The sequence below is a fragment of the Malania oleifera genome, chromosome 2, assembly GCF_029873635.1.
Source record: "Malania oleifera isolate guangnan ecotype guangnan chromosome 2, ASM2987363v1, whole genome shotgun sequence".
In the NCBI taxonomy this organism is placed as follows: domain Eukaryota; kingdom Viridiplantae; phylum Streptophyta; class Magnoliopsida; order Santalales; family Ximeniaceae; genus Malania; species Malania oleifera.
The window spans coordinates 6,985,874-6,998,521 of record NC_080418.1 but is presented as its reverse complement, the minus strand read 5'-3'; positions in this window follow the sequence as shown (position 1 = coordinate 6,998,521).

Genomic DNA, 12,648 nt, shown 5'->3' with positions numbered 1-12,648 from the left:
TCCTTACCCCATTGAATTTGAATGTTATGAAGGAGTATTCTACTCTAGAAGGAACTCAACAAAATGACTGTTGTTCCCAACGATTTTATGTTAGTTCAGTACTCTCATTTTGATCAAATGATAGATGGCCATCTTTGGCCAACCAGTCCTCCTAAAATGAACCCAAATGTGGATTTACCATTTGTTAACCAGTTTGAGCTTGAATGTTAAGTCATTTTCTTCAAAAGTCATTTTCCAAAAACTTAACTGGGTTCAAGGTTTCAAAGGTCTGACAGATCATACGAGACGGCAATGGGTTATCCAAAGTGACGGCAGGCCATTTTTTGGCTACCAAGAAAAGAAAAGAGAAAAACCCCTTGCAAGCCCTCTTGAGCTTAAAGGAATTCAATTCTTGATCAACCCGTCAAAAGATCACACCCCACACTGGAGCAGTCTAAAAAAGATCTCATCCCAAACTGGGGCAGTTTGAAAAGGATCAGTCCCAATTGAGCTCTTAATGAACATAATGCTCGAAAATACTCCGTAAAAGGGAAAGCAAAAAAGAAGAAAATACAGAAAATGAGAAAAAGAAACGAAATGAAAAGGGACATGCTTAAGATGTGATCTTTGACCAAGGATTACCCTTTTAAGATCAGAAAACTTTGAGCTGTATTGTACCCTTTTCTTCTCTAACCAATACCCTAAGCCTACATTACAATCCAAAAGAAAGACTTGACCAGATTGGTACATTCATTGTTGTTTTGAATGATTTGTCAGACTTAATTTTGAGTCTGGACTACGTAATGACTTGATCCTGAAAAGGTACGTAGGCAACTTGTTCAAATAAACAAGTTCGGTCAAATTCTTATAAGAATGTCTCGCACCAAACTGGTGTAGAAGATATCATTTACGGAATGAGATTTTTGAGCTTTAGTTTCCTCTGAGAACCTAAATCCCTAAGCTTACATTTCGTCCCGAGTTTTAAAGACCATTTCGAGATCAAAACATGGGTTGAACTGGCTAAACAAGGAGTAATAGTCAAACAAAAGATTTCCAGTGGGTTAACAGCAAAATGAGACAAAAGAGGAGAAGTCTCCCTCCACAAAACCGGGGCAATCGACGAAGGGAGAGAATCAGTGCCATATGACCTCTTAAATACTGGCATGAAAATTGTTCCTTCCAAAAAGCATGAACATGATAAAACATCTATTTTGCTCATCTGATCTCTTGATTTAGCGAATTGATGTCCTAAATGCATGAACCTTCATCCTTTAGGAAAAAAAAAAAAAATGCTCCCTTTCTCATTCTCCAAAAGCTCCAAAGTGTGGAATGGATAGTCAAAGAAGGTATCCTGCGAGGAATCGCCAAGAAAGTCCCTATTGAAAGAATTCCAATTGAATAGAATCAGCCATAGAAGAACGTAACTAGGGCAAACTCCATATTGAATTCCTGTTGAAAGTAGTGGCCAAGATTAGTTGCAAACAAATGAAACTGGGGCAGATTTCATGTTGAGCTGTTGTAGAGTCAATTCCTGTGCTTTTCACATCAAAGTAGAATTTGAAAGTAGGACCAAGATCAGTGACATGTAACTGGGGCAGATCTTGGATTGAGTCTCATTTTAGCCAGATTCAGAGGCATTCACATTGGATTGGAGTCCGAACACATGGCCAAACTCAGAAATTGGGTCATTCATTACAGGCGCATTGGAAAAAGAAATTTCATACATCATTATGCATTTCATTACATAGAAAAGAAAAATGCATACATGATTTTGCGTCATAGGTAGTGATGTGCATATATATAGTGACATATCCCTGCATTCTAAAATCATAGGCAGCTACATGTATACATATAACAGCAGAGCATCATTCATTCATACTTGTTTTAATAAGCTTTTGAACATCCTTACTGCATCCTTGAGTAAGTAAATCTTGAAATTGAGGTAACTGACCCCAGGCACAGATTGATATACTTTGAAATTGGGGCAGTTGACCCAGGAGAAGATTAACTCATTTGTTTTAACACCTGAGTAATCCTTAAGATTTTCAAGATCCTACACTTGAATGTTCATTTTGATCCACAAGATTCTACACTTGGGATCCTCGAGATCCTACACTCGAGCAATCAACAGACTCTCATAATCTTGCATCTGAGGAGTCCTCGAGATCCTACACTCGAGCAACCAACTCTTAGAATCCTACATCTAAGAATTCCACGAGACCCTACACTCGAGCAATCAAATGACTCTTAGAATCTTACATATAAGAAGTCCTCGAGATTCTACACTTGAGCAATCAATAGACTCTCAGAATCCTACATCTGAGGAGTCCTCGAGATCGTACACTCGAGCAATCAACAGACTCTCAGAATCCTATATTTGAGGAGTCCTCGAGATCCTACACTCTAGCAATTAACAGACTCTCAGAATCCTACATCTGAGAAATCCTCGAGATCCTACACTCGAGCAATCAACAAACTCTCAGAATCCTACATCTGAGGAGTCCTGGAGATCCTACACTCAAGCAATCAACAAACTCTCAGAATCCTACATCTGAGGAGTCCTTGAGATCCTACACTCGAGCGATCATCAAACTCTTAGAATCCTACATCCAAGAAGTCCTTGAGATCCTACACTCGAGTAATCAACAGACTCTCAGAATCCTACATCTAAGGAGTCCTCGAGATCCTACACTTGAGCAATCAACAGACTCTCATAATCCTACATCTGAGGAGTCCTTGAGATCCTACACTCGGGCAAACAGCAGTCTCTTTGAATCCTACATCTGAGAGATCCTCGAGATCCTACACTCGAGCAGCCGACAAACTCTTAGAATCTAAGAAGTCCTCATTGAGATCCTACACTCGAGCAATCAACAGACTCTCAGAATCCTACATCTGAGGAGTCCTCGAGATCCTACACTTGAGCAAACAACAATCTCTTAAAATCCTACATCTAAGAGATCCTCGAGATCCTACACTCGAGCAGCCGACAAACTCTTAGAATCTAAGAAGTCCTTGATGAGATCTTACACTCGGGCGACCAACAGACCCTCAGAATCCTACATCTGAGAAACTCTCGAGATCCTACACTTGAGCACTCAACAAACTCCCAGAATCCTACATTTGAGAAATCTTTGAGATCCTATACTCGAGCAGCCAGTAAACTCTAATGATTCTATACTTGACTAGTATTTGGGATCATACACCCGAATTTTCACCTGACTCTCATGATCCTATACTTGAGTAGTCTTCGAGATCATACACCCAAATTTTCATCTGACTCTCATGATTCTACTCTTCGGGATCCAATACCTGGGCACTCATCTTTAAAATAATGTCTTACCTAACCATCCCCAGTTGAACAATCATCTTCCGAAAAACTCTTAGGATCTTACACATAAGCGCTCGTTTTCCAAAAGATCTCGGGATTTTACACCCGATTGATCATCCCTAGTGGAACAACCATTTTTCTTTAGGAATTCAGGACCCTCAACCTGAATGCTCGTTCTCCCAAAGGATCTCGAGACCCTATACCCGATTGATCATCCGTAGTGGAGCAACCGTTTTTCAAGAACTCAGGATTTTACACCTGAATGCTCATTCTCCTAAAAGGTCTCGGGACCTTACATCTGATTGATCATCCCAAGAAGAGCAATTTTTCAAAGACTTAGGACTTGCACTTGAGGACATTTTTCAAAGGATCTCAAGACTTGCACCCGAATGATCATCTCCATACCTGATCCAAGTCATCCCCGATGCAAATCATCTCCAATTCCTTTTGATCCCAAGTTAACCACCGACTACTCACCTCTGCTAACTTCTAACAAAAAACTGCTAACTACAAATTTTTAAGAGAGTTGTGGGACACTTCCATTCCTCAGTCCCTGGTAGGCAAACATCCTTGATTGACCCAAAGGCACTGATTGGTTGTGCGGCCTGGTTAAAATAGGTGTCTTTTATCTTTGTAGGCTTGTTACAAATAACGTAGGAGAGTTCCTACTGTTACATTGGAACAAAAAAGCCTGCAAAGAGGGGCAGTTGTCGACACCTCAATTTTAACCAGGCTACCTTAAGGAGACTCGGTGTAATAAAAGTTGACTTCGAATCTCGGAAATTGGGGAACCCTTTTTGAAAAGCTCGATGTTTTTATTAAGTCCCGATATTTTTATTTGAGTCTCGATGTCTTTTATCAACTCCCAATATTTTTAATTGAGTCTCGGTGTTTTTAACCGAGTCCCAGTATTTTTAGTCGAGTATCGGTGTTTCTATTTGAATCCCAGTATTTTTAATTGGAGTCCCTTTTTAACATCGAGTCCCGATATTTTCAAAAAACATAAGTCTCTTTTTGTTTTAAAATTAAATATTTTGATTTGAGCATTTTCAATTTTTAAAATAAGTTTTTCGAAAATCTTCAAATTTTTAGGAGTCGAGTCGTTTAATTTTCAAAATGAATTTTTACCAAATCATCTTTCCAAGTCTAGGTCCTTCCAGTCTACGGGAACCGGGTTTTAATTTTCAAATCTGGGTCTTCTTTTGGAAAATAAAAATGCCAAGCAAATATGAGTAAAATGCAAAAAAATAAAAATAAAAGAAATAAAAATAAAAATAAAAAATACGTGCAATTGGAAAGGTGATTCTCGCCTAAAACAGAATGGCGCGTGTAGAAAAAAATATTCTTCTGTTAGGGACATTTCTGTCACGCACACAGGTAATCATTCCTCTACTAACAAATTCTTGGGAGTTTTTTCCCATTTTATTATTAACGATAAATAAAATATTAAATAATACTCTGAATGGGAAAAATATTCCCAAATTAATGCTTACGTAATATCGTAGCTTGATGCTGTGAGATTTAAATTGATGGCCACTAAAAAGATGACGCGTGGCAAGGAGAGAACCAAATCTCGCAGCTCCAAGCTACGAGATTTAAAGAAAGTAGCCACTAGAAAGCTGACACGTGGCAAGGAGCAAATCTCGCAGCTCGGAGCTGCGAGATTTAGGGTGACGCGTGGAAAAAATTTCTTGTCGGCCATGGACTTGAAGATCTGCGCGCTGGACGCCTGCAATCCCACCAATGGCGACGTAGGCAGCCCACCGAACGGCTCCGCCACTGCAATGCATGGCTCCGTAGCACCCTCCATCGTTGCGTCCTCCGATGCCACCCTCGGCCGCCACCTCGTCGAAATCGGCGTCAACGACGTCTTCTCCGTCCCCGGCAACTTCAACCTCACCCTCTTCGACCACCTCATCACCGAGCCCGGCCTCAACCTCGTCGGCTGCTGCAATGAGAAGATGACAGTAGCCGCCGCCGCCGCTGCCGCTCTCTGCTCCACTCGCCCAGCCTCCCTTGCGGCAACTTCACCACCTCACCCGACGAACCAGCAGATCCGGCCACGACACCACACAACTGCAAACAACTTCGGCAACCATCGTCACCGTCATCGTCGTTGTTATCAACTCCGGATCGCACTAGAAAACCGACACAACCACCACGCATCAACACCTCGGGCAACCTCCTCGTCCTTACTCTGCAACACCTCTTGAAGCAGAACTAGTCCTCGCCGCCACCGTCGCCAACACCCCTTGCCGCCGTCGTCACTCACCATCCTTGCCGGCGCCGTTGCCCACGCTGCTCGTATACTTTTCCGTCGCCGTCGCATTCCAGCCTTCTCCCACCTCCGGCAGCATCCAGTTAAGTTCCCTGCAACTCAATCAGCGGGAGGCTTCTCTGTTTAAATCTCGTAGCTCCAAGCTGCGAGATTTTCTCCCCTTATGCGCCACGTGTTAACTTCCCATTGGCTATTCTCTTTAAATCTTGCAGCTCCAAGCTGCGAGATTTGGTTCTCTTCTTGCCACACGTCGTCTTTCCAGCGGCCCATCACTTTAAATCTCGCAGCATCAAGCTGCGAGATTACGTGAACATTACTTTGGGAAATTTTTTTCTAATCAAAGTATTATTTAATATTTTATATATTTTTAATAATATAATGGGAAAAAACTCAAATTCTTGGTGCCAAAAGAATAGCTGGACTCTCTATAAAGACGGTCTCAGCGCACACAGGAAGAGAGGGAATTCACTGGCACACGCAAGAGGGGGTCCTTCATTTCCTATTTCTATCATCTCTCTCACACGCTGCAGAAAAGGCCAGGCACTCTCTGCTCTCTCTCTTTTTCATTCCTCATGTCTTTTTTCTCCTCACCCATCCCTCTCCCAGCTCTCATTCTCTCTTGGCCCCCATGGCAGATCCGTAACCATCTCGCAACCGATCCTCCACCTCACCTGCAGTTCCGTAGCGAGCAGCCACCAGCCACACATAGTCATGACAGTTCACCCAGAATAGCCTGCAGCCTCGGCGCCCCCTATCTCTCTATTCCCGTCCGTGAGCACCCCTGGCCCCTTCCATCATCTCGGTTCTACTTGGTAACTCATCATCACTCTCATCTCACACACGGTATCTCTCTCCCACTCTCACTGCACACATCCCTCTCCACGAGCTCTGTTTGCTATCACACACCGACGAAGGAGGAGACACGAACACCAGGCAAATTACTCCGGCTCAAAGGTGCTTTGTAAGAAGAGATCGGATCTGTTCCTATTCGCCGGTTTGGCCCATTTGAACTGACCTTTTGTGATGGTCTTCTTATTACTGTGTGGTGCGGTGGTATGCTGTTTTTAGTGTCATTTTTTTTCTTCTTTATATTTGCTTTTTATACTTTGGTATCTGTGGGTTTAGTGTTACCATGTTCGTATATCATCTTACATGATACCTGCCCAGACTTCACCGTCGTCACCATTCACAACCACTACTGCCTCTTGTCATGGCTAGACCAGCGGCCGAACCCAACCAGCCCTCTCGGCCAACCTCTAGCTGCTCCGACCAACAACCATCACTCACGGCATCATCCTTCATTCACCCACAGCCGAGACCAACACAACCACCATCCCAGCTGGACGAACACCATATAACTCCAACAAACCACCCTCACCCTCTCCATCCTCACCACCCTCGCTCTCGGGTCTTCCATACAAACCATGCACGTACCAGTGTCAGCCAATCCCCAGCTTTCCTTCGGCAAACCACCCACGACCTTTCATTGTCACAACAACCAGCAGCCATCCCCGAGCTCTGCTCATCACCCTCAGGCTCCCCATTGATTCCCCATGACCGTGAACACTGTTACCTCCTTACCCAAGCTCTGCTCCTCACTAGTAACTCTGCCCCCCACCTGCAACCAGCTCCCATCCCTCTGTCTCTCGGCCTCACTCACGGCACCCACAGCACACGAACCAGAGATCCCCCCAACTCTCACTCCCTCTCGGTTTCTGTCACGGCAGCACCACCGACCAACCCCACGAGTATTGCCCCTCACCAAGACTCTCGTCTCCTTCATCTCCTTCCTCTCTCCCATCTCTTGGATCCTCCACAGCAGCAATCTGCAGCCAGCCGAGAGCTCAGCCACCCACAGAGAGAGTACACCCCTCCGTCCTCACCACTGCTAGTAACGTCCACGGCCAGGCACCCCTTTACAGCTGTGAACCCCCCTGCTCTGGCATGGTCCTGTACACACAAACACACACTACACATGGTTTTTATTCCCAGCCTGCACAATACGCACACAACTTCACACACTAAAACACACACACTATTTCACACAATTTCATGCTACACACACTATTTACACACACTAAGACACCCACCGCCACACACACCATTTCACTATACACACTGCCACACACACCTACACACACACACTGGAACTCACCTACAGTCCTACTCACACTGACATATACACCACTAATCCTATAATTTAAAATCACTAACTCTCTCTCACACACTTACACACACACCCACCCATGCACCCTCTCTCACACACTTACACACGCATTCACATTCATGCACATGCAGGCATGAACTCACGCACACATTCATGTGCTCATGCATGTACACGCGTGTCATTTCACACAAACACGCACACGTAGGCATTCATGCACCATACATCATTCGTGTACTCTAACCTACACTTGAACACACACACTCCACGCATAAGGCAACACGTGTCGACTCTTGGTCTCGACCAAGACTTTAAACTGGTTTTCCACCCGGATCGGTCAACGTTTGACCGATCAATCACTCCCGGGACTAGTTCACCTCGGCTTTCTCCATTTCACCTGTATACTATTATTATATTCAAAAAATTCACAAAAATCACAAAATTCTCAAAAAAAAAATCTCAAAAATATTTTCACACTTTGATTTGCATTGATTTTATTTGTGTTATTTTGAAGTTCGGGAAAAATTACAAAAAAATGACAAAAAATATTTTCACACTTAGGAAAAATCACAAAATGGACACAGAAAATCATTTCTATCCAAAACAAATTTCAAAAACCTTCCGAAATAGTATTTTTCCTACTTAAGAAATCCTACAGATTTCAAAAATCCCTGGGAGCGTATTTTGTATCCTATTTTCAATTTTCCTTCCCGATGATTGCAACCAAGGGCATAGACTTTTCAGAGTACTGGATTGCCCCGGTTCTAAGGGAATACCTATATAGTATTTTCATTCTTTTGATTTTTGAAAGGAAGTAGTTTTGAAAGGCTTATCAAGTTTATTTCAGGGATAATTTTTAATTAATCTGGTATCGTTCGTAAAAACGGGCGCATAGGGGGTGCTAATCTTCCCCTCGACTCTGGTGATGCAGACCGATTCTACCCCTAACGGGAAGCAATTAAGTATTCCAATCGCACTTCAAAAGGTTAGTGGACTCCTTCACATATGCTTTCCACAAAAAATCACATTTTCAAAATACACGTTCCATTTTCCCCTGTTCGCAACCAGAACCCACCCATTTGTGCCAAGAGAGAGCGGTTCTCTCTGCTTGGGACCGGGTCTGGGTCGTCGTGACACCTTGACATGGAATGCAAATTGAGAACAACTCATCTTGTGTACGAATAACTAAATTAGCTCCATAATCTGGTTGAATCTTGTCCAAATCGCTACTTTCAATTAGAACATTCTACAGAATTTCAAAGACTCAAGTGAGAAATTAATGTAAATAAGGCAAGTGGATGCAATGACCGTAAGAAGGGCATCAAGATTCAAGAGAAATAAAATTAATATTTAAATCATACCTTAACTATAAGAGATAACCTATCAGATGAAAGGTTAAAATTCATTTTGTCTATATAGGCAGGCTTATCACATTTCAAATCAATTTTGAAAAGAAACTCCAGGTAAACTAGATAACGAATCGTTGATGCAACCACCACCATCTACGGCCTCGTCGTCCTTCTCTATCATCCATGACCTCATTGTCCTTCATCACCCTCCATGACCTTGTCATCTGCTCCATCACTATCAAGGTCGAGGATTCTGAAGTTGGGCCCTAGATTGCAGATTGAGCCTTATTGTTCGAGAACTTCACCCTCGAGGATGACACCACAGCAAGCCATAGTTGCCCTTGCTACCATGGTCTCTCACTGTCGAAGCTCGCATCACCAACATGGTGGATCCATCCTCGACGCTAAAGTTCCATTGTCTTCTTCAATGAAAGAAGATTTTTGTTCAAAACAAATTTTAAATTAAAATATATTTTATTTATTTAAAATATTAAAATATATTTAGGTCGATCCAGGCGGCGCCGTGGGTGTTGATGGAGTTCGACTGGGCGGTGGTGATTGTGACGACCTCAGTGGCTGTGATTGTCGGCTTTGTGATGTTTTTGTGGCAGAGATCAGGGGAGCAAGGGAAGGAGGTGAAGTCAGTGGTGGCGCTAAAGTCTGTAGTGGCTGGGGCGGAGGAAGATGGGGCTGAAGCTGATTTGGGGAAGACAAAGGTTACTATCTTCTTTGGTACTTAGAACATTCTTAATAAAGATTTAGGAATGTGCTATTTTTTTTCCTTGCAGGCACTTGGTTTTTTGCTTCTTGAAGATAGAAAATAAAATACTATCATACAGTGGCCATCACTTGGTTTTTCTATGATGTCTTCTACATTTTTTGGAGCAAGTAGCACTAAGCATTCTCACTTACAAAACACTTCCATGTTGCCAACACACAGAACACACTTACAATTCTTTTTTATACATACAACACACACAATTTCTATTGTTTGCACACTCAAAATTTTTTCCTGCGCACAACACACAATTTCCTTGGGCTTATCTAACTTTAGTTTAATAGATGATTTAACTTCTAGACTATATGCTTGGATTGATATATCTTGCGAACTGCATGCTGATAGTGGACATTAGGACTGCATGCTTGATTGGAACGCCACCTGCATGGTTGATGCAGTGATATGCATTGCTTCCTGGTAGATACTATTAGATTGTTGCATGTCTTAATCTTAATGGTATTTATATGATGCAAAAATATTATAAATTACATACTTTTGTGACTTGCAGGCTTGGGAAATGTTCTATTTATAGACGACATGTTGCCGAAAATTTGTTGACTCTTTTCCAAAAAAATCATAGCCATATACCATATGCTCATATGGTTATAGTGTGCTGAATGTTAAAACATTTTTGAAATAATGAGTGAACTTCAACTCTAAATTTACTTTTACTTATACGAAGTGAAAGTTCTATCAATCATGAACTCATTTGCATTATTTGATTATTATAGTTGTTTTAGAGTCCTATGGAAGTCATGTAAACCATAAACATCACATTCTATTTTTTCATAGAACTATATTCTGATATATGTTGTTTATGGGATGCATGAACACGTTACATTATTTAATGTTTATTATACGAAACTCTTGTGCACTCGTAAAATTCATTACTAGTTGAATTATTGTGAACTATTTATTGTAAACACTTAGGTTTTGAGCATATCTCTATGAAAAATGTCATATTTACAAGAGAAATGTTGCCAAAATTTTTCAAAAAGCGTATACTATTTTTTTTAACTTTCTTAATTTGTAGGGTTTGCAACTGTAACAACGTCAGCACGATGTCATACACTACGGATGCAACTTTTGACTTTTTTTGTTATCTGAACAAAGGAAATGTATTTAAATTTGTATAATGTATTTGTATTTAAATTTGAATTTGTATAATATATTTGTATTTGAATTTGAATTGGTATAATATATTTGTATTTGTATTTACATTTGAATTAGAATTTTGAATAATTTATGAATGTTTTTGCAATTATGGTTTAATGTTATGTATAAGAAAATGTAATTTAATTACAGATTTTTAAAAGAATTAATAATTGGAAAAAAAATTAACTTCACTACTAATTGTCAAATTTAAGTATTAGTGACGGTTTCAAAATCATCACTAATATTGTCCTTTTAAAAAGTTTTAGTGAAAGTTTTCAAACCGTCACTAATATTATGACTTTAGTGACGATTCTGGAGAGCAATAGTGACGGTTTTGAAACTCACTAATAATAGAGTGTTAGTAACGGTTTTAAAACTAATGATAGAGCATTAGTGACGGTTTAAAAACCATCACTAATAATAGAGTAATAGTGACAGTTTTTAAACCGTCACTAATACTATGGTTTTAATGATGATTTTTGGTCGAGTTAGTGTAGAATCTATAGTGACGAGCTTAGGTTTTTAGTGACGATTTTAATCCTTCACTAATACTCTATTATTAGTAACGGTTTGAAAAATTCGTCACTAATAAGTATTAGTAATGGCAGATATAGCGACTAATTGAAAATCATCACTAATACTAGTAGTGACGGTTTTGTGAGTATTAGTGACGATTTAAAACCGTTACTAATAACCTTATTTTTTGTAGTGACTTTTAGGTTGTTGCATTTCTTAATCTAAAAATATTGTCAATTGCATGCTCTTGTGAGTTGCAGGTTTGGAAAATATTCTATTTATAGACGGCATGCTACAAAAAATTTGTTGAATTTTTTCCAAAATAATCATAGTCATATATCATATGCTCATATGGTTATAGTGTGCTGAATGTTAAAACATTTTTGAAAGAATGAGTAAACTTCAACTCTAAATTTACTTTTACTTATGTTAAGTGAAAGTTCTATCAATCATGAACTCATTTGCATTATTTGATTATTATAGTTGTTTTAAAGTCCTATGGAAGTCATGTAAACCATAAACATCACATTCTATTTTTTCATAGAACTATATTCTGATATATGTTGTTTATGGGATGCATGAACACGTTACATTATTTAATGTTTATTATACGAAACTCTTGTGCACTCATAAAATTCATTACTAGTTGAATTATTGTGAACTATTTATTGTAAACACTTAGGTTTTGAGCATATCTCTATGAAAAATGTCATATTTACAAGAGAAATGTTGTCAAAATTTTTCAAAAAGCGTATACTAATTTTTTTAACTTTCTTAATTTGTAGGGTTTGCAACTGTAACAACGTCAGCACGATGTCATACACTACATATGCAACTTTTGACTTTTTTTGTTATCTGAACAAAGGAAATGTATTTGAATTTGTATAATGTATTTGTATTTAAATTTGAATTTGTATAATATATTTGTATTTGAATTTGAATTGGTATAATATATTTGTATTTGTATTTACATTTGAATTAGAATTTTGAATAATTTATGAATGTTTTTGCAATTATGGTTTAATGTTATGTATAAGAAAATATAATTTAATTACAGATTTTTTAAAGAATTAATAATTGGAAAAAAAATTAACTTCA